This window comes from Pelodiscus sinensis, chromosome 15, assembly GCF_049634645.1.
Source record: "Pelodiscus sinensis isolate JC-2024 chromosome 15, ASM4963464v1, whole genome shotgun sequence".
NCBI lineage: Eukaryota > Metazoa > Chordata > Testudines > Trionychidae > Pelodiscus > Pelodiscus sinensis.
The window spans coordinates 30,643,671-30,666,498 of NC_134725.1; the positions used below are offsets into that span (position 1 = coordinate 30,643,671).

Below are 22,828 nucleotides of genomic sequence, written 5' to 3' on the forward strand. Positions count from 1 at the left end.
GGAGAGTCTGTCAGGGACAAACTGATGCTCCATCTTGCAGCTAGTGGGACTCTGTGTGGATCAGGGAAGCAGGCCTGATTCTCCATAGTGCTGTACCTGGCAGTGCTTCCGCATAGGTGAAAAGGAAGAGTACCCTTCTATCACATCAGGCTGTAGATGGCACAGCACACCTCACACGGCAGTGAGGGGTGAGCCGCATGAGATGTTCACATGCCACGCTCAGAGGTGCATTTTCCTGGCTCTGCAAGGTGATGAGATGACTATTTGGGCAGGTGGCTAGGCTGCGCTGCATGGCCTGGAGAGAGGAGAACTAACTCAGCAGAATAAGAGCCCAGTCTGCACCACTGCCCAGAGATCCTTTCGTGTAAACAGGGCCAGAGGATAAGGAACAACAATGGACAGGGCCAGTGGGCCCATGGAGCCCTTTTGCTCATATCAAAGGCTGTAGAATGTCATCCAAAAGCATTGTCGCCTCCTTCTCCAGAGAAACCCATTTGTGCCTCGTGCAGCCCAAGCCTTTCTCCAGCACAGTTCTCCTTGTATAGGAGCCGCTGGCCTAATGCTGCCCGAGCAATTCAGTGCTAGCTTGTCTCTGCTAGGTAGGAGGTCAGGAGAGGACCACAGAGGTCCCATCTGGCCTTGGAAGCAATGACTCGGGTCCCGAACGCTAACCTATGTCCCGAGCTTGTCAGACACGCCACAAATAATATTCTGCAATGTGCACTGCATGCTTATAAAAGTGCATGACTAATAGGTCTGGGCTGGCATGACTCATGGCGCTAGGAGGTGAGGCAGGAGTGTCTGCTGCTCCTGTCCTTGAGCCCCCTGCATTGCTCCATCTGTGCACCTCAGTAGGAGGCCCAGTAAGGGAGCCTATAGCCACACTAGGAACCTAGACAAAGTGTGAGGGTGCCCTGCTCCTTGCTTCCAGAAGGGGTGGGTCCTCAGGTGGAAGGGTTGTGGCCGGAGTAGTGAGCACACTACATCGCCCCTCCCAAAGCCCTCTGCAGTGCCTAAGGCATGGTCCTCCCCCCCTCCGCCCCAAGCCCTTAGAGCCACCCAGAGTATCCACGCAGCGCTCCAGTGGCGATTTAAAGGACCTAGGGCTCCAGGTACTGCTACAGTAGCAGTAGCTAGAGTCCCAGTCCCTTTAGAAATGCCAGGCCCCAGCCATCCCTGCTGGTGAGCCTGAGGCCCAGCCTCACCGAGAGTTCAATCTGGTCCCTCCTGGTGCTAGCTCATGTACAGAAAGGCTCTGACTCAAAAAGGGAACATACGTTGGAAGCAAAGTGTCTTGTCCTACCAGGATAGTGGCAGCGATGGACTAGTCTCCTGTGTCTGAGGCGACTGTCCTGTCCGCTGGACTACAATGTCTCTCTCATTATCAAGTGCTCCTTTTCACTTCAACCCTTTCATGGCTGCAGTTTTCCTTGCTACACCTTCCCCAGCCCCCAAAGACCTTGTGTTTCTAGGCAGAGGAGTGGATAGCCATGCCAGGCCTTGGACAGTGGTGGTAGCAGCGGCTGGATCTGTGGGCCCTTCAGAATCATCAGGCCACAGGGCAACTGTCCTCTCTCACCTCCTCCCCTTCGTTGGCAGGCCTGTTTTCAGATGTCAGGCTTGACAGAGCACATGCTCTGACTCAGTCCCCCTCTACTATTGGGCCAGTCTCTACTGGTTGATTTCCTGAAGTGTGTTGAAATATACCTTTAGGTATCTGCTTTTTTAAAAAAAATTATCTTTGGTTTTGTTTCCAGCTTCAGGTACCCAGTGTTCCCAGTGCTCTAGAGTTGAATCATTTTAATTTGCCCTTTCCATACCCACCCCGTGCCTCTGGGGTTTGTGGGTTTTTTATACACATAAGCACAACTCCAAGACGAAGGCAGACTTTTCCTTTGAAGGACGTATACCAAAAAGAGGCTCCCTTTTGAAGGCTGAGATCTGTGGTCTCATTAATTTTCATTCTCTTTCCTCAGGGCCTTGTGTAGAAGAGTGGTATATTCTAACCTGTTTTCAAAGGTCATTTCTAACGCCTCATGGGGCTTCCTGGGAAGTGGACTAAGCTGCAAAGCATATGTGAGAAGCAGAAAGAAAAGGAGATGCAGACAGGATAAATGAGCAACCTGCTTTAATGGGATCAAGCCACAGACACTGGATCCAGTGTTAGGCCCTACCAAATGCTTGGGGGTGATAGGATCCAGGGTTTCAGTCTGAATCTGTTTCTGTTGTGGTAGGTGGCAACAGGTAAACAGCTTTTATGAGACAATGTGCTACTGCAGGTAGAAGGCGCTGGGATTCAGACAACATGAATTCTGTTTGTAGCTCTGCTGCTGCCTCTCCCTCTGAACTGTGGTAAGTCAATTGTTTTCTCTGTTCCTCAGATTCCCCTTCTGTAAAACCAGTCTAGTGGGCATCACCTTTGTAAAGTGTGTTAAGAGTAGTACAATGCAGTTCCCTTTCTGTATTTAGTAGAAGGAACTTGGGTGCTCATTGCAGATTTGGGGCTTTAGAACTAGGATTTGGAAAGCCGGTGGTTATCCACTTCCAAGGGAATGTCAACATGTTGGTGTCAGATTGGGAAAGGGCACTCCCAGCCCCTCCAACTTTTGGCCAGAAGGGGGAGCTAGAAGAGTAACAGGAAGCAGTCTGCCCTGTGCTCCCATGGTTAGAGAAAGCACTGCTTCATCTGTTCTTGCAGATTACAGGAATATTTTAATTTGATCTTTTTAAAGTCTTGCCATTTAATAAAGACTCAACCATGCAGAGTGAGAATAAACCCATGGTCAATACAGATCATATAACTATTATATGGTCAGGATGGCACAAACCATCTTTTATTTGGGTCCATAATTCAGATAACACCCAGGTTTAAACAATGCAGGCATGCATGGGTTTTAGTGGGATTTTTGAACTGTGCAGTGACATAGACAATTAATAGTATTTGTTCTCTACTGTCCAGAATCTGTTCTTCTTTCTCCATAGTAACTTTTTTCAGCATGAGGGAAAGTCATGTGATATTTATTTTTGAATCTGTTATATGTAATTACTCTGTAATTTGCAGGGACAAGTAAGAAAGTTATATGTAGTTACATGTCATTATAGAAGAACAACTTGTATACCAAAACGATGTACCATAATTATAGTTGCCATGAGATTTATAGCAAAATTCAGTGATAAACCAACAAAAGGAAGTTTTATTTCACACAATGCACAGTGAACTTGTAGAGCATATCAGAGAATGTTGTCGACGATAAAACTATAACAGGGTTCAAAAAATAGATAAATTCATGGAGGAGAGGTCTATTACTCGCTATTAGCTAAGATGGTCAGGGATGCATCCTTATGTAGAAGGTACCCAGTGTTCCCAGTGCTCTAGAGTTGAATCTATGGTGTTCCTATGCCTGATTGTATGACACTGGGACTGAACAATAGGGTATAGACAGGAAAAGGACCTCTGTATCTGAGTACAGTAAAACTCCAATAGTCCAGCATCCAATAGTCCGGCACTCCTGATAGTCCGGGATCAAAATGGCAAGAGCCTAGTGCAGGGGAGTCCAAACTTTTTTCAAAGAGGGCCAGATTTGATGAAGTGAACATGCGTGAGGGCCGACCATTTTGCCTGACATTCTTTGAACCATTAAAATTAAATGCAAATTAACTATTTTATGCAAAGTTTATTGCAAACGGCATACTTTTCATTTGGTCACATGGATGACAAATCTAAACAGGTGTTAAATCACTCTGCCTTTCATATCTGAAGGCCAGATGAAAAAAAAATCCAGGAAGCTGAAATATATGTCAGGAACATTGTAAAGTACATTACATATTATTGGTAATAAAGGTTGTCTGTCAACTTTTAAGTTCAAAAAATATGAACAGGAACATAACACCAAGTATACATGTTGTGTCCAAATATATTTATAACTGATTTAGACCAACTGACATTAACTGAGATTTTACAATGTATTCATCTCAATACATATGGATTCGTTGGGGGCCTTAAAAGATAGATATTGCAAAATTACCTGTGGGGCCGTATTAAACCGGAACACGGGCCGCAATTGGCCCGCGGGCTGGACTTTGGACATGCCTGGCCTAGTGAGTGAGCTTCGGCAAAAAATGAGTCACAAGGTAACAGCAGCAGCAGCTGAACTGAGCAAAAAGGGTAAAAAAGCCTTAAAAAAACTAAAACATTACAGTATACTGTATACAGTATGTACAATAAAAAGAGCTAAGAACACTTTATATACAGTATATAATGTATACACTATATATATATATATATATATATATATATATATATATATATAACCATCTTATAGTACCTCCTGATAGTCCGGCATATTTGATAATCCGGCACCATCTAGGTCCCATAGGTTTCAGATTATCAGAAGTCTACTGTACATGGAGTAAAAACCCACATGTTTGTGTATATGCAAAATAGAACACTGTCTAAATTGCATTGCAAAAGACAGATTCTTACACAGTAGAAAGATCTGTCAAGTCTGACTCATCTGAACAGAAACTCACACATTTTGCATTAATTTTAAGGCAAATTTTAAAACATCTCTTTAATGGATTCATAGATTTTTAAGAACGGAAATTTATGTCTGTTGTCTCTATGCATAGACTGATTTCTTTTACATTTAAAGATGTCCTATATGGTAAACAAAGTCACCATAGTTTCATTATATGCAACATAATATGTATTTTAAACATGATAGTGATGCCTCTTTTTAAGGTTTCCTGACATTTTCCATGATCAGACTCTGTTTTGAGTTGCTTACAATTGTGCCAAACTTTTAACTGTTCGGGCTAAAATTTTCCATACCAGGTATTCAGCAGTTTCCAAGAGCAAGACTGGAATGTTAAAAATCTGGCAAACTTTTCTGTGAACAAGTCTGGCATCACCATATTGTGGATTAGGGACTTGAACTGTTGGAGGAAGAGTGCTGGAAGCTAACTGGGTGCAGCGAGGGATACTGAGATTGGAAGAGGAGCTGGGAGAAAGGAAAGAGAGTGGGTATGGATAAATAAGGAAACTAGACTAGAACCAGTGAAGGGAGCAACATTGGATCTGAAAGAGATGAGGCTCTGGGGGTGGCAAGTGGAGACATGGGACTGGCTGGGCAAAGAGAATGAGAGTAGGGGGAGACAAAGATACTGAGATCAGATGCAGAGCCCAGTGGAGACGGGGAGTAAGATTGAAAGCTGGTGCAGTGAGAGGAGAAATCAAATGAGCAACCAGGCAGGGGGATGGTGGCTGATTAGGCAAGGAAACTGGGACTAGGAGAGCAGACCTGGGGGAGGGGGACTAGGACTGGCTAGGCAAAGGGAATGGGGCTGAGAGAGGGCAACTGAGGAAGGTTGTTCAGGGAGCCTTAATTCTGGCATTTCCTAATTGTGAGTTCTCAATTTTTCAGCCTAAACTCTGTGTGGGGTGGGGGTCACGGGGAAAGTCCTCCTGATGCGTAACCTAAGCAGAATAGAACTAAGCATCCATAGCACTTCCCAAAGAATACTGTGGTGTGGGTTTATTTTTTAAAGCCCATTGCTTAATTCTGAAGTGTCCAAATATGAAATTGGCAAGATGTACAAATCTATTGTGAGGCAAGCACCAGACAGAGACTAAGGAAACTGAGGTCTGCCCCAGACCTCCTAGGCAAATCCTGTAAATCTAGATTTTCAAATGCACTCAGCACCTGACCGCCCCAATTCAGAAAAATGGGAGCTTCTGAAAATATAGCCCTTAATTTCTCTCTGAGTAGGTCTACATTGTAATAGCCTTGCTGTTCAGCCTTGATTTATCCATAATTCACCTGCCCTCATAGCCAAACAAGAAGCCACATCACATACAGAAAGAGGTCTCTTTGCAGAGAGGCTGGCTTAGCACATTGGTATCCAAGGACTGTCAAGAGAAGCAATCAGCTGCCTATGCAAATGGAACCCAGGAAACCTGTGTTTTGTTCCTGGCTCTGCCACTGACCTGCTGTGTGATGCTGAGCAAGTCTCTGTGCCTTAATGTTTCTCAGGATATGGAGGGAGGCTGGCCTGTGCGTGAGTGGGGGTATAAGCAGGCTGCCTATGGGGGGAAGGAAGTGACAAAGGAGGCAATTGCTCCGGGGCCTGGTGATTCAAAGGGGAGGGCGATGTGGTGCGCTCCGGGTGGTGTGGAGGACTGGCTGCCCCAACCCTACCTCTTCTGCCCATGGCCCCCACCCCTCCTGGAAACATGGGGTTGGTCCCCGCCACCTTGCCCAGGGGTCCACAGAGGCTGTCAATGCCTCCTGGGGCTGTTTGGGCTAGGATCCTTGCACTTTCTCCTTTCTTGAGATCAAGACAAAGGCCAGGAATAATATGGCTGATGAATTGTAAATCCAACTAGGCAGGGACCTTCCTTCTGTCTCTGTCTGCCAGGTGCCATGCACATCAGTGGTTCTGGACAATCAGTGGCTCTAAATAATGATGATACTAAGCAGCAGTATGAATGTTTTGTAACCACAAAGGAAAGCGGCCATTTTGACTCATTCATGCTAACAAATTCTTAATGTTGTTAACAAATGTTGTGTCACAAAAGTGTAGATGAGCACAACTTGGGTGTGTAGACTAGGTATATTATATATAGTGTAATTGAATAGTTGTTTAACTGCATGAAATCTTAGTGGTAACATGAGTATTTGATAGTTCCCGAGGGTGGGGCTGGCAGCCAGTGCGCTCCTGGCCCCCCTCCAGGGAGCTCCCTGCCACCCGTGCTTCCGCCTGATGGAGGCAGCAGTGCGGGGGGCGGGCGGGGAGATAGGCAGGTGGAACCAGGGAGCTGGTGCTTGTGGGAACTGGCTTTTAAGTTGGCTCACCCCAGCACTGGCTCCTGCCTGCCCCTCTTCACTGTTTATATAGGAGGCAGCGAGGGGGGGAGGTTGGTCTGCGGAGCCAGCATGTGGGGAGCCTGCTTGAAAGCTGGTTCCCCGCACATATGGGATCCAGCTTGGTCCCCCCCCTCTGCCCCGCTCTTCTTCTCTATCAGAGGCAGCAGCGCGGGGGTTGAGGGGAGTGTGTGGTCGATACGATTAACCAGTAATCCAGGGCTTATCAGTTAATTATGTAGTGGGCTACATGTTGACATCCCTAGTGTAGACAGCATGTAGAATACTTAGTCACATACATAGCTACCCCCTTCAGGCCTGTCTTCGCTCACCTAAGCCATGCCTGACAATCTGCAGTGCTCTTTATACCCATGCGAGTGGGCCACACTTGTGTGTACATTATATACCACCAAATTTAGGATTCGGAGTGGATACATCTATAGTGAAACTCCTGAGGAAGTCATTGGCAGATCAAAGAATGATTCACACACATGTTGTGATACTAGCTGTGGTATTAAAGTCACTTGATTCTGTTTCTCCTTAATGTACTAATTTTTCTTTATACAGAAGCTTTTAGAAGGCAAACAATGCATTCTAGAGGTCCATCCAAAGGAGATGGTTTGGAATTCTTCCCCCCCCCCCTCCCAGGGGGGAAGGAGGGAGAAGGGCTACATTAGTGTTTTGTTGGTGTTGGGCAGGTGACTCAAGGTGTTACACCGATGATATTTCAAAGCTCTGCTGACCTATCTCCATTAAGAACAATGGAGTTAAGCCAGCAAAAATTTGCTCTTTATCTCGAGATGTAGGAGGCATTCTGGGAACAATCCCTTGCATCTGGAGCAGCTTTCACTTTCAAACAACAAAGTGTCATCTGGAGATAAGGTGTAGGAAAGAATTCAGCCCAACAATCCAACGTGGACAGGTTCACCAGCCACCATAGAGATGGCCCCAAATCAAACTACAACTCCAAACATGCCTGGGCTTCTGCATGTGCAGGCAGTGCAAGTCCTGAGCAAACATGTCCTCCCATAGCCCTCTGTTTTGCACTGGCTTGAGCAGGTGGGGAAGCAAAAAAGACCCAATTCTTGGCTGGGGTCCTTTGTTGCTGCTTCTTGAATGGAGCAGCAGGTGGCTAGAAGAACCTACCTGGGATTGTGCTTTTCAGGGCTACTTGTGATGGGTTGCTCTGGCCATTAGCATGCTGCCTTTGGGTTGGTTTTATCCCCCCCCCCAGGCTTGCAGGTTGGGGTGCAGTCAGTGCTCCCCAGAACCAGAACTCTGTACCTTACAAAAACTTGCTGGCTGTAGAGCAGTGTCTGTGCCACTCATGGGGCTTCCTTTACATGTTACTGTGTGTATGTCCAAATCCGCACTGCAGCTCCATGCATGGTTTTAGGCCCTGTACCTCTTCCCCTCCTTATTTTACATTTCATCTCCCATCTCAGCATACAGGTACTTTGTGCTGATGGCATCGTGTACTTCCCTTGTGTTGCACACTTTCCTTTATAATTGCTTTTCATCAGCACCCTCAGCTATGCAGCCCAGGCCTTACCCCAGCCTGGCTAACCCCTAGACAGCTCTGACTAATGAGAAACTCCAGGGTCTAGTGCTGGAGCACTAGTCCTGCAAAACAAGGACAAAGAAAACAGCCCTTTGGAGGTGGAGTTGCCTGCACAAATGTTTTTCCAGTCACTGAATGTTTTTCCAAACACGAAACACCTGCCATCTGGCTGAATGCACCTTGAGAAGAAAGAGGCAGTGTCTGGGGCTGGGAGCCTGCCTCAGAATCTTCTTAGACCATGTTTGCAAAAACACAGCGCACCTAGATCTTCCTAAATATAGGAGCCCCGGTGCTGCTGCTATAAGAAGGGCTTTGTCTCCTCTGCTTCTCCGGGATCTTTTCTCACCTGTATAGATGTAGTGGGCTATGGATGGCTGACATGGACAGTACCGTGCTTTGCAACTGCTCTCCAATGCATTTGTATTTTTCATAAGTCAAGCAGCAAGCAGAGGTGGTTCCAGAGGGAGCACTCCGGGCCATCAGGTACAACATACGCAGCCCTTTAAGACAGCTGGGTGTAGCTCCACTTGTGATTAACTAACTGCCTCTCAGGGGGTAAGAGAAGACCAGCAAGCAGCTTGGTTGGGGAGTGGCTGCAGCGAGGAAGAGAGGCTCCTGAAGAAGACCCTCAGCCACAGAAAGGAATTGCAGGGAGATTGCCACACCCACATCCTTGGAAAAGAGAAGGATGTACTGATATGGGTGGGAACTTCCAGTCATAGACACCAAGGCCAGAAAGGATTATTGTCATCTAGTTTGACTTCCTGAGTAGCACAGGCCAGAGGACTTCCCAACAATAATTCCTAAAGCAGATCTTTTAGGAAAACATCCTGCCTTGATTTAAAAATTGCCAGTGATGGAGAATCCTTGGTACATTTTACCAGTGCTAGATTACCTTCACTTTTAATAATGTACACCTTGTTTCTGGTCTGAATTTGTCTGTTTCAACTAGCTTCAACCTCTAACCATTGGATCATGTTAGATCAGAGATGGGCAACCTAGGCTAGTGAGTGGGCTGCATCAGTGCCCCTCCTTCCTGTCAATGGGCCGCAAGACTGTCATTACCAAGATGGTCTCCCTGGACAGGGTAGTTATGCTAACGGTGCTTGAATACCTAGAATTTGCAGGGTGTGTTGATAGAACTGCAGCAGCACTTTGATTGAATGATTGAATGTTGTCCATGTTGTGTACAATCAGCACACACTTCACTTCACATGCCCTTGCTCTACGTTTGTGTCTCTTTAGTAATGCTGGCAGGAAAAAACATATGTGGATGGAAACCAGGAGAATCTGGCAACCCAAACAAAATGTCTCACAGGCAGATGCAGAACCCTGTATATGGCCCTTGAGCCACAGATTGTCAACCACTATGTTAAACTTTTCCCTGATAGACTGAAAAGCCTACTATTAAATATTTGTTCTCCTTCTAGGCACTTACAGACTGTAATCAAGTCACCCCCTTAATTTTTTCTTGTTTAAGCTAAATAGATTGAGCTCCCTGAGTCCATCACTAGAAAGCTTCTTTTCTGATCCTTTAATCATTCTTGTGGCTCTTTCTGAAACCATCTGATGAGGTGAGATTTGTCCACGAAAGCTCTTGATACTTATATATATTTTTGTTAGTCTCTAAGGCTACGTTTGACTACATGGCTCCATCGACGGAGCCATGTAAAATAGTTTATTCGGCATAGTCAAAGAAGCAAGAATTTAAATAATCCCCGCTTCATTAAAATAAAAATGGCCGCTGCGCTGTGCCGACAATCAGCCGATCCAGCACAGCGCGGCAGTCTAGACGCGGCGTGGTCGACAAAGGAAGCCTTGTGAAATGAGGTTTACCGGAGCGGTCGACAAAGGCTTCCTTTGTTGACCGCGCCGTGTCTAGACTACCATGCTGTGCTGGATCAGCTGATCGTCGGCACAGTGCGGTGGCCATTTTTATTTTAATGAAGCGGGGATTATTTAAATTTTCAAAAGTAACTGACTTTGGGCATCCCCATTCTTGAGGCCACCTCCTGAGACACCATAAGGGGGCTGATTTTCACCAAAATGCAAAGCACTTGCCCCTTCTAAAAATTGGGTCTCTTTATGGCATTCCAGTTTTGCAGTCAACATGGAGGTGCCCCAATGCACTAGTCTCTTGAAAATCTTGAAGCAAAACTGAAGCAGGGTTGGCTTGTAACCCTGGATCTTATGACCCCTAGTCCTGACTTTTAGTCACAAACTTTAGATCCTCCCAAGATGCTACCCTTCGATGCTATAAAGAACACTCTGGCATGTGCTAATATGAATCTCCTTTAACCAAGAAACCAGGACTGGTTCAAAGCAGCTTATTTGGTCCCTTGAACTTGAAGCCTTTTAATGGAACGAACACACACACACACACACACACACACACACACACACACACACACAATCTCTCTCTCTCTCCCTCCCCCCCCCCTTGGATAATGTTAAGGAAAATTCAAGGAAGTTTAGCAAGAAACCTGTCCTGCTTTTTCCTTACCCTGTGTTAATATATTTTTGTTTCTTTCCAAAACAGTGATATTTCCGGACAGAGAGCCAGGCCTTTGCTTTGAATTTCTTGGCTCTTTTCAGTTCATGTCATCCTAACCATTCCCTTATTTAAACAGAGTTCTTTGTGCTGATGATGTGAAGTCCAAATAATGGCAAATATTATTATGGTATCAGATTCTGTATTTACACCAGCCAAATCTAACCCTTTGCCCCACCCTCATAGCAGCTCTGATTCCAATTGCTCCATTATCTAAAAAGGTTATTCTGATCTCAGTCACACCCATGCAAGCCCATTAACTGCAGTGGGAATAACTGAGGACTGAACTGGACACACAGTTCTACTTTTGCTTCTCTGCCTATTAGCTGCAGTTGGGGCTAAGCTGCAGAATTCATAACTAGAATCAAAATTTGGAGTATGAAGATGCAGAAATATTGATTTATTACAACCACAAAGTTCAAATTCATATAATTCCCAAAGATGTGGTTCTGACTAGGGATGTAAGAGTGTAGTCGTTTAACCGATTAACTGATAAGCAAAGGCTTATAGGTTAATGCTATAGACTATATGAATTCTTCCTCCCCCCGCCAATTAATTTTTAAGTGGGCTGGCCAGCAGCCTATCTCAGTCCTGGCTCACAATAGGTCTGGGGCCTACTCCCTCTGTGGCTCTGCATTTAAAGTGTATTTGAAGCCAGGTGGGAAGGCAGCATAACGCAGTTCCTGCTCGTGCTGGGTCCAGGAACTCAGCTCCCCAACAGACAGGGGCTGCTGCCACCCCATGCTGCTGCCTCTGTATCAGAGGCAGCCGAGTAGGACGACAGCCAAGGGGAGCTGGTTTTTAAACTGTCTCCTCTTGCAGACCAGCTCTCACCTGGCACCCCACGCTGCTGCCTCTGTAACAGAGACAGCAGCGCAGAGTGGCAGGGGGCTCCTCAGGAGTGGGGCTGAAGCACTCTGGCTGCTGGCCCTGCCCCCGGGGACTATAGAATAGTCGACTAACCAATAAGAATTCATGAAATTAATTATAAGAATTCATGAAATTAATGACTATTAAATTAACCGATATTTAACATTCCTAGTTCTGCCCATTGTCAGAAGACAACATACTGGGATAGATGGATCACTGGTCTAACCCATAGGGCCCATGAGCATTGGGTGAAAGCCGAGCTGGAGAAGGTAAGACCCAACCCTGCCCCTTCTGCCTCAGGATCCAAGTCCCCTCCCACCCTCAGCCTGATCCTGCCTGACCACATGGAGAGCTGGTGCTATCGTGATGCAGCAGGGGAAAGCCAAGCTGCCCTACTGTGGCCCCATCCCTGCCCCTGATGAGCTGAGCTGCCTTCCCTGAGAGCTGGGGGGAACTGGGCTACCGCACCATAGTTCCAGCCTTCCCTGGTGGCCAGGGAGAACTAGACTACCTTCCCCGGCAGCCCCAGCCTTAGGCGGTCAGTCATGTAGGCAGTTTTAGAAAGGCTATGCCTTCCCTTGCCTATATTACTGACCGCCCATAGTAGGACCAGTCTTATGTTCTTATTGCTAGCACAGGACAGATTCACTTCCTGGGATTTGGTTCTGTTATAAAAGGCAATGTTTGCCACTCCTCAGGGATTGCCTCACTCAGAAATGGAAAGTAAGAATCAATCAGAGGACAACTGGTCAGCTATTTGAGGCTTCCTTGTTCATCTTTCTTTAAATTATACATTAAATATAAATTAATGGAGATTGCCTATCTCCTACAACTGGAAGGGACCTTGAAAGGTCATTGAGTCCAGTCCCCTGCCTTCACAGCAGGACCAAGTACCATACCTGACAATTTTTTGCCCCAAATCCCTAAATGGCCTCCTCAAGGATTGAACTCACAATCCTGGGTTTAGCAAGCCAATGCTCAAACCACTGAGCTATCCCTCCCCTTTCTTTTGTTGAAAAATAATTTTCAGGAAAATTAAATAAAAAATACACACCAAAAAATGAAACTCCCAACTTTTGAAGTAAACCCTGTTAAACATAAATATGGAATGTTAGTGAATAGACAATTATCTTTTATTCTTTCTATTTATTTTAGTGTTAACTACAAATGGTGTTTCTTTCCTACTTTCTTCAGCTCTTATGCGAATGTCCTGCTGACATTCACCTCAGAGCTTCCCAGTCCAGATTTTCCCCTTGCCTTCCTGGGCTCCACCCTGTTACATGCCCAAAGCAGAACCCTGAATGCCAACCCTCATGTGCCCCGTGGAGAACTTTTGGCTCAGAATTACTTGGGTAGCTCTGGTCAGGAGCTCTCCTCGCTGATCCATCTTCAGGTTTGGCTCTCTCCTGCTTTGGGCTGATCAGCAGGCTGGGGTTCGCCTAACCTTGTGCACTTTGGAAGCATTCCAAGCCTCATTTTAGCTCTACCCCTTGCAGACTCAGGGACTGCTATGCACGTTGCTTTAATTTGCTCTCAAATGAGGCCCAATTACATCTTTAGGTGCCTGGCTGTTAAGTCAGTAATTTATTTCACAGTAGCCTAGCGTGTTTCTTAAATGGCTGCTTTGCTACGGGGTCTCTATAAGTTACTGTACTGTGCAAACCTGTAAAAAAAAAAAAAAAGGACTGGAAAGAATTTGTTGGAAAAAAATGAGGCCCGTAGTAAACTGCTATTTTTTTTCCTGTTCACCCATTGGGTCATAAAAGATATAAAAGAACGAATGAGTTCAAGTTGCTTAACAAGCTTTTCTTAGTGAGGGACTCTGACCTAGTGCACGTGTATATTACCTATAAATCCACCCAGAAATGAATGCACCCCAAAAGAGCTGACACCAGCTCAGCATGATACACTGAGTGGTTGCTGTCTATATGACTATTTCTGGTGCAGACACCTAGTGGAGTTCTAGGCTGATTCTCTCTAGAAGGGAAAGTGACTAGAAGCCCTGTGGAGGAGAGATGTCTTGCAGGGTCTTTGCATGATAACTGAGCTGCTCTCTGAGGTGCTGCTGTCCTCTGCCTTTGCAGCAAGCCGCAACCTGTCTCCCCTGCCGGGAGCCATGCTATCTTTGTCTTAACCCTCTGCCTATGTGCAACTTGACCCTCTCTCTGCAGGAAGTGTGGGAACAGAGCACCTGGTGATGCTGTGAGGTTCAGTAGTGAATGTCCAGTGTCTCGCATAGATGGCCTGCTTTTTGCTTCTATCTCCTCCCATTTCATGTGCCCACTCCCAAATGGACATAGAGGATGAGCATGTGGGACTGGTTTTGCTCCCTCCCCTTAACAGGAGGACCAGCATTTTTCTGTTCCTTCTCACACCATTAGCTCATGACTCCCCACCCAGGGCTGGGACTCACCTGATTCCTCTGGCCAATAAAACCACATTAGCTCCAGGCCAGCAACAAACTTTTTTGGTAAATTATTGACTGAAGAGCACTGGAGCCATCCCAAAGTATCCAAACTGGACTATTTACCCTAGGTCAGGGTACAATAGAAGTGACAAAACATAGGGCCTGTGGTTTTTTTAAATATTTTATTTCAAGCTCCCTTGACATCCCATAAGATACTGTGTGTGGCAAAATACTGCACTAAAGAAAGCCGTAGTACTCATGACAGTTTTTCATCTTGATTTCCACTCACCTACCAAAAATAATAAGAGAAAGAATAAAAAAACTGTAAAAAACCAAGATAAGGAGGGAAAAGAAAAAGGTATTTTGCTTTCGATCTGCTAGGAATGAATCTGTTTTTTAATTACCACCTCTGTGAGTTGGGGTTAGGCCCCATGGGTGTCAAACCCACGGCTGTGTGGACCCAGAGTCAGAGCCTGCCCCTCTAGGAGGTTAGATGAGGAATAAGCTAATGCCCTGCCATCAAAGGCCACACCTGCTGACTCACTAAGTTCAGGTGACTAGCAGCAGACTGCTGATTGGCACCATCAGATCTAAATCATCCTGCTCCTGGCCCATCTTTTGGGCAACTAATTGCTGAGTTGGCCACTGACCTAACCCATGAGACCAAGCTTCTGCTTCCTCACCTGGTTCTTGGTCCTTGCTCCTGCTTCCTCACTCTGCCATCAGTTTCTGACTCCAGTTTGACGTGAGACTTCTGACTCCAGCTCTGGCTTAGTCCTTGTGCAGCCCCTGGCTTTGAGCCTTGGCAAGGCTTTAGCTTTGACTTTTGTCCATACCTGTGATTCTGCTCTTGGCTGTGACCGCTAGGTCAGACTATGCTGTTATGGGCCCTGACTGTTGGAGTATTTCTAATATGAATGGATTATTTCTCAAAACACACAGCTGGGGAGTAATTTTTAAGGGAATATTTATTATCCTATTAATCCTCTAACCTATTTTCAGCCAAAAGTATTGTGTCTTGGGATAATCCTAAAATGTGGGAGCTAGGGTGGCTTCAAGGATGTTGGATCATCACCTCCGCCTGTATAAAGTAGTGATGTTAAATATTGCTTAATTGAATAGTTGATTAACTTCATGAATTCTTATTAGTTAATTGACTATTCTGTCCCCAGAGGTATCAAAAGTGCCAGGCGGGAGCTGGAACGGAGCTGGGCTGCCTGCCCACCCGGCTCCTAATACACTTTAAATGCAGAGTTACAGCAGGGGTAGGTCCCAGACCCAGCGTAAGCCAGGACTGAGCTGGGCTGCTGGCCAGCCTGCTAAAAAATCTACTAGCCGGGGGGGGAATGCATGTAGTCTATGGCATTAACCGATAAGCTTTTGCTTATCAGTTAATTGACTATACTATTACATCCCTAGTACGAAGTCTGTGATTTGGTAGTGTGCCATAGTGAGGCAAATGCTGACACCGAAGCTGGTTGCAATGCAGAATTCCCATTCTATTTCATAATGTCCTGAAAAGCAACATTTACCACACACTTTGTTTCCCATCAACTGCAATGTTCTGTTCTGATCAAGTCAAAATGTTTCATTCCAATTTTGACTTTTTAAGACAGAGCATAAAATACATTTTGAAAGGCCACGTCAGTTTGAAACAACAAATCAAAATGTTCAGTTAGGGCAAAGGTTTCCCTCTTAGCCAAGTGCTTCATTTCAACTCTTTTTTTAAAATGAAATTGAATCTAAAATAACATGTTCCTGCAGAAAGCTCTGATTTTACCAAATGGCATTTTAAAATGGAAAAATGTTCAGTCAGAAAATTTTCTCCCAAGCTTTGGCTGACACAAGGTAATGGAGAATTGAGACCAGGCTAGGTACTTATCTGGTCCTTGTTACCATAGTAGCTAAGTATCTTGCAAATACTAATATATCTCCTCCTCACAAAAGTCCTGTGAGGTAAGGAAGTAGCACTATCTCCATTTTACAGAAGGAGATCTAAGCACAGAGAGATTAAGCAACTTTCCCAAAGTCACACAGGCTGTCTTTGATTGGGTCAAGAACTGAATTCACATGTCTTGTCCACTAATCCAATGGTTCTCAAACTCTTGTACTAGTAACCCTTTTCACATAGCAAGCCTCTGAGCAGGACTCCCCCTTATACATTAAAAACATGTTTTAATATATTTAACTCCATTAAGAATTCTGGAGGCAAAGCAAGAATTGGGTGGAGGCTGATAGCTCACTACTTCCCATGTAATAGCCTCCTGTTACTGTTAGGGCTTCCAACTCTCTAGTTTTGAGAACTCCTGCCCTAGACCATCTTTCCTATTTCACCTGAGTAATTACTAAGTATAAATTTGCATGCTGTGTGCGCCTGGGTCTAACCCCATTCATTTTACTGGCGTTACTCCTGATTAAGGCCAGGTCTGCTACTACAGAGGAAGGTTGGTTTAGGGTATGCAACTTTACCTACGTAAATAACATAACTGGTGTTGATGTACCTTAAAGTGAGCTTGGTGCCCTCTCCACAGTAGGAAGTGAATGGGAGAAACTCTCCCATCAACTTTCCTTACTCCTTGCCACAGTGCTGTTGCTGGGGGTGTCCTCAGCATTCAATTTAACAGAACTTTGCTAGACTCTCTAAACTGAACCCTGGAAGATCAATCATCAGAACATTGCTTCTCCAGTAAGTGGAGACTTTGCTTCATAGAAGGGTAAGTAAGAGGAGAGGGAGGCATCAGTGAAGGCCTGGGGCCAATCTGTGCTACGGCCCATATAAGCTATTGGCACCTACCCAGTTCCCGCTTCCACACACTGTAATGCAGAAACCAAGAGGGTTCCCAAGAAAGTGCACTAAATGTAATAGCGGTATAGCACATCAAAGTGATACGGTCAGGATTCTGACAAAGTGAGCCTGACAGTCCTCTTAAACTGGTGTAAATCAGGAGCAGCATCACTGAAGTCAGTGGGGATGCCCAGGTGTAAGGTGGATAGGACCAACAGGGGAATCAGGCCCCTCACTGTCAAAACAGAGCCAGAAAAACTAGACAAGCATTCAGGGGAGAGCAAAAGAGATGAGCACACTATGGACCCTTAGGCCACTGAGGAAAAGTTTGAGACCTGGGTCATGCTCAGTTTGGAGGTGACCGATGGCTAAGTGGAGGCACAACGGGTCTGATTCTGTGCTGCTGCCTCAAGCCAGTTTAGTACTGAAGGAGCTCCCCTGACATCAGTAGAGCAGCACTGGTGCAAAGTTGGAGGATCAGGCCTGGTAATTGGCTGCAGCTGTTGTGATGGGTGTCACAAAGAGGCCAGGCACTAATTATTTTGCACAGTCAAAGAGGACAGCACAAACAGTAATGGCTCATGCTGCAGTGGCCAAAACATTTGTTTAAACAAATGAAAAGCTGTCTGAACTAATTGCTGCAGGCATTCATCAGTCCTTACCCAGCACAGCTCTCAGTCAAGGCAACTGGGAATATTGACTGAGTTTTATCCCTCACTAAAAACTGAGGTTTTATCCCTGTAGGAACAATTAGGCCTTGACCTGCAAAGGGTTCCAGGCAAGTAACTCCTGCACTATATGAATGTCTCTCTGTGGGGTTTTACCTTGCAGGATGGAGGCATTTACACAATGGCATAAGCTACCATGAGCTACTGGGAAATGAGTTGGGCTGGTGATATTCGAGACTGACTTCTGTTAGGGATTGTTAAGGCATAATGGCACCCATCCTGCATGGCGACCAAACTGGGGTCCTTTCTAGTCCAAATGGTTTGAATAATCTTGAAACTTAGTTCCAAAATGTAACATACTTGTCTTTTCTTTGTGTCTGTTTGCCAGCTTGCCTTTTTGGGGCATGGGCCTAAACAAAGGGGGAGGGAGAGCTCAGTTGTTTGGGCATTGGTCTGCTAAACCCAGGATTGTGAGTTCAGCCCTTGAGGGGGCCATTTAAGGATCTGGGGCAAATCTATCAGGGATGGTACTTGTTCCTGCTGTGAGGGCAGGGGACTGGTATGACCTCTCAGGGTCCCTTCCAGCTCTACTAGATGGTATAAACCAGACCCTAAGTTTCTTGTGCATTAATGCCTATATTTGCTCAGTGGCTAATGCTGTGTCTGTATTCCACATTACTCTGTTCAGTAATAAATGATTGCTTTATTGGCATTATTCCTCTCTTAGCTGGCTCCCCACTCACAAAACAATCTAGCTTCAAAATGCCATTCAAATAGTGAGATGGTGAGTGATTTTTGTCAGTTAGTGCTTTAGTGGCCACTCAAGAGTGCCTGCTACTTTGCTGGGAACAGGACGGGATGGAATCGCTCTGGAACACTTTGCTATTTAGAACCTTCTCAGAAACAAACAAGTCTGCACTTTCAGCTCTGAAATCTTAGTTGCCTCAGGCTTTGGGAAAGCTCCATTTCATTTATATTCTGGCATTTACATTTGTTTGCTCTAACTATAAAGCCCTTTTCATGCTGCTCCTCCAGAGCTGTTTACCATTTAGCACATGTGGCCTGCATCTCCAACACTAAAAAAATCACATGAGGATTTGGCAGAACTAGGTTTAGTGCTCCAGGCCACTAGGGCAAAGCAACAATGACAAAAACCTGTGGCAGGCTAGTGTGCAGTAATATGCTGCCCCAAAGGCTGAGTAAAGGGATACTGGCAAGACAAAGATTGTTGTCATTATGATCTTGGCATTTGCTCTGTAAATCTGGAGTAATTCCACTGAAGTCTAACTAGATGGGCTGCTTAAAACAAGAAGATGCCTTAAATGGCCTCTCCAGGTTGCTGTGCACCTTTAACCACTGGCTTGTTCTACACGAGAGGCAGCTGCTTTTCAACAGCCCATAAAATAAGGGCTCAAGCATGTGGTAACACATTTGGCCAAATCTCCTGGTGATTTTCACAGGAATGAAGAATATGAGTCTGGTTCATAGGCCCAATCCTGCAACAACATCAGTGTGAATGGACCCCTTGACCACGTGCCACGTAGAAGTCAGTGGGACCATGTTCAGGCTAAGAAAGTTGATGCACTATTGGATGCAGGATCCAGGTATTAATCATGGGAAAAGAATCAATTTATAAAGATAAATTAATTGTATGGAAACTTGCCAGCATAAGAATTGATTCAGTGCTGATAACCTGAGGCTCTGTCAAGCTGGTGCCAGCAACTCAAGAAGTAATAAGAAGGTGAAGAAATAACTAACCACAACCATTTGCAAAGAGAGAGGAAGGACTGTGCAGATTTCTAGTGGATGGCTTGGAGCATAATGGTAACGAAGCCCCAATAAATTGTTTTTTCCTTGTGCCTTTGATAGTTCTGAGCTCCCAGGTAGCAATAGTTGACAAAGGCTATGTGATGTATTCTCCACCCTGATATACTACCGTGAGAAAGATTCTGGAGTCTGCTCCCAGAGTGCCTCAAAAATAGCTGTACAGTGGAGCTAAACCCCTCAGTTCAAGTAGAGGTCAAATTCTTGTATTATTTTAATAATCAAATCTCAATAGCTAACCTATAGCAAAGCTACGCAGTTCATTTGATTCTGGAGGGTTTTTTAAATATATTTATTTCCCACTCTTCCATAACTGTTTTTGGATAATATACACTCAACACTGAGGTGAGCCTGAAACAAGACTTATATTTAAGCACATCCTCCTCCAGGCGCTTTCACCATCTTGGAACTATCCTTGTAGTTTGGTCATTTGAATCCAGTTCAGAATCTGCAGCCCAATCTGGTTTTCATGCCTTGAGCCACCTGGGAGAAGGAGAAGCAAATGAAGGTTGTTGACCTATAATCAGTGAGTACGGAGCTGATGTTAGTAGACAGCACTCTTTTCTACAATCAGGATAGTCCCTCAGTTAGGTCAAGGCACTTGTGTGCTGGTCTGACAATGCAAAGGGGCTTTAAAGTGGGTAGTGCCCCTTCTAAACTCTTCCCTCCAGCACCTGTGCTTCCCCTTCCCAGTTACAGGCAGGTTGCTATCGTGGACATCCTCAGGATAGGGGACCTCCTGGACTGGTGTAACGAGGCCTTAAAGTGGTGGTGGGCACCTGCAGCCTGCTAGGGCTCTACCTGTGTATCACAGGCCCCCTGGCTCCTCCCCACTATGTGCCTCTTACATACTGGGACACTGGAGCCCTGCACTTCCTGCTTCTCCTCTCCTTCCCATAGGATTGCCTGGTGTCCAGTACTGGCCCAGACAGTCCATTTTTTTTGCCTTCTGTCTGGTAAAAAAATTCTGAAAATACCAGACACCTAAAATGTCGGTATTTTCTGATTTTTTTTTCCTGCCAGGAGGTGAAAATATCGGACTTTTCAGGTCAATACCGGACACCTGGTAACCCTACGACACACTCAGCAACCAGGCCCAGACTCCTCCCCTGCACTTATCTGGTTCTGCAGGGGAGCTGTCTGATCCAGAGCAGGGAGACAAGATGGCAGCCTTTAAGGTCCAAAAAGCCTCTTAAAGGGTCCATGCTGGGTTTTTAATTTTTTTTATTTTATGTATTTATTTATTTATTGCTTAATAACTCTCGCAGTCCTTTTTTTCTTTCTTTCTTTTCTTTTTTTATGATCAACAGCTTTGGTCTCCCTGGGTTATTTTTTTTTTTTTCTCAACTGATTTTTTTCCCTGGTGGTTTTTTTTTTTTTTTGGGGGGGGGGGGGGCATTTGGTATTTTTGGTTAAACCATCTGGCAACCCTACCCTCCCAGCACTTTTGGAAGAGCTGCTCTGTTTTTGCTCCCCCTCTTCCGTCCCAGAGCTGGAATGCCACAAACAGCTGATTCACAGTGTTCCAGCTCTGGGGGAGAGAGAAAGGAGTGGGAACAGAGCACAAATCTGGTGATTTGTGGGCTTCAAAAGACTAGGAGGAAGGAGGAGGTAAGTGTGGGGTTCCGGTGTCCTGGTGTGCAAGAGATATGTGGGGGCAAGGGAGATAGATGGGGACAGGATAGACAGGGAACCCCAGTGTGCTGCAGGCTCCTGTGGCCCACTGAGGAGAAAGAGGGTCACTTGCATGGCTTAGCCACCATTTCTGGTTGTCTGTTCCTGCTGTAAAGGCTCTGTCCTGGCTTCCAGTTGCCAGCACAGTGATCTGCTAGTAGTGCAGCCACCATAACCTGGACTCTGACTAGTCTCTGCTTCCCAGCAGTCAAACAGGGCATAAATCAGAGCACCCTTAACTCATCCTGGGGGCAAAGCAAGCCCTGCATGACCCCAGGATAGAGAGAGTGCAGTGGTGGCTTAAAGTCACTTTAACTCAGCCCATCACTGCCCCGGGGGCAGGTATGGTGTAACTAAGAAGCAGGCCCATGCTGTCATCTAGTAATGAAAAACAGGACCTTCACCTCCAGATTGCAGCATCAGTGTGAGGTTGGGGGAAGAGTAACCAAGTCACCAGCCTGCTATGACCTCTGTGCAGGGAGAGCCCACAGCCCCCATGACTTCAGTAGCTTACCATGCAGATTCTGGAGTCTGCTCACAGAGTGCCTCAACAATGGTTGCATGGCAATAGGCCCTCAGCTCCAAATCTAAGCATGGCAGCATGGTCTGACTTACAGGAGCTGCTCCAGAAGCTGGATTGTAAGATCACATAAATGCTGCATTCTGCCTACAACTGTATTAAAGCAGCTTAAATGCAACAAATCAACAGCTAATTGCTCTGAAGCCTTCTTTGTTACAAGTCAATTCAGCCCTGTCTTCCTAGGAGTGCTTCTGTAGCTAGATCAATTATTTGCAAAAACCTTGAGCCAACAAAGCACTTAAGCACATTCTTAATTTTAAGCAGTCATTTACTACCATTCTTTACTCACTTAAGTGCTTTGCTGAATCTGAATCAAAATGTCCAGCTCCTTCATCATAGAATCATAGACTATTAGGACTGGAAGGGAGCTTCAGAGGTCATCGAGTCCAGTCCCCTGCCCTCATGGCAGGACCAAATACTGTCTAGACCATCCCTGATAGACATTTATCTAACCTACTCTTCAGTATCTCCACAGATGGAGATTCCACAACCTCCCTAGGCAATTTATTCCAGTGTTTAACCACCCTGACAGTTAGGAACTTCTTCCTAATGTCCAACCTAAACCTCCCTTACTATAGTTTAAGCCCATTGCTGCTTCTTCTATCCTCAGAGGTCAAGATGAACAAGTTTTCTCCCTCTTCTTTATGACACCCTTTTAAATACCTGAAAACTGCTACCATGTCCCCCCTCAATCTTCTCTTTTCTAAACTAAACAAACCCAGTTCTTTCAGCCTTCTCTCATAGGTCATGTTCTCTAGACCTTTAATCATTCTTGTTGCTCTTCTCTGGACCCTCTCCAATTTCTCCACATCTTTCTTGAAATGCGGTGCCCAGAACTGGACACAATACTCCAACTGAGGCCTAACCAGCGCAGAGTAGGGCGGAAGAATGACTTCTCGTGTCTTGCTCACAACACATCTGTTAATGCATCCCAGAATCATGTTTGCTTTTTTTGCAACAGCATCATACTGTTAATTCATATTTAGCTTATGGTCCACTATAACCCCTAGATTCCTTTGTGCCGTACACTTTCCTAAACAGTCGC

The 22,828-nt window shown here is 45.5% G+C and overlaps 1 long non-coding RNA gene across 4 annotated transcripts in view; it reads left to right on the forward strand.

Annotated features, from left to right (window-relative positions):
* The first annotated feature begins 1,877 nt into the window (after positions 1-1,877).
* The window catches only part of LOC142818505 (uncharacterized), a 55,096-nt gene continuing 34,145 nt past the window's right edge, over positions 1,878-22,828 (forward strand). For all 4 annotated transcript variants that reach the window (XR_012896003.1, XR_012896002.1, XR_012896004.1 and 1 more), the window contains exon 1: positions 1,878-2,352. This is a non-coding gene — a long non-coding RNA (uncharacterized LOC142818505). The remainder of the gene's footprint in view (positions 2,353-22,828) is intronic.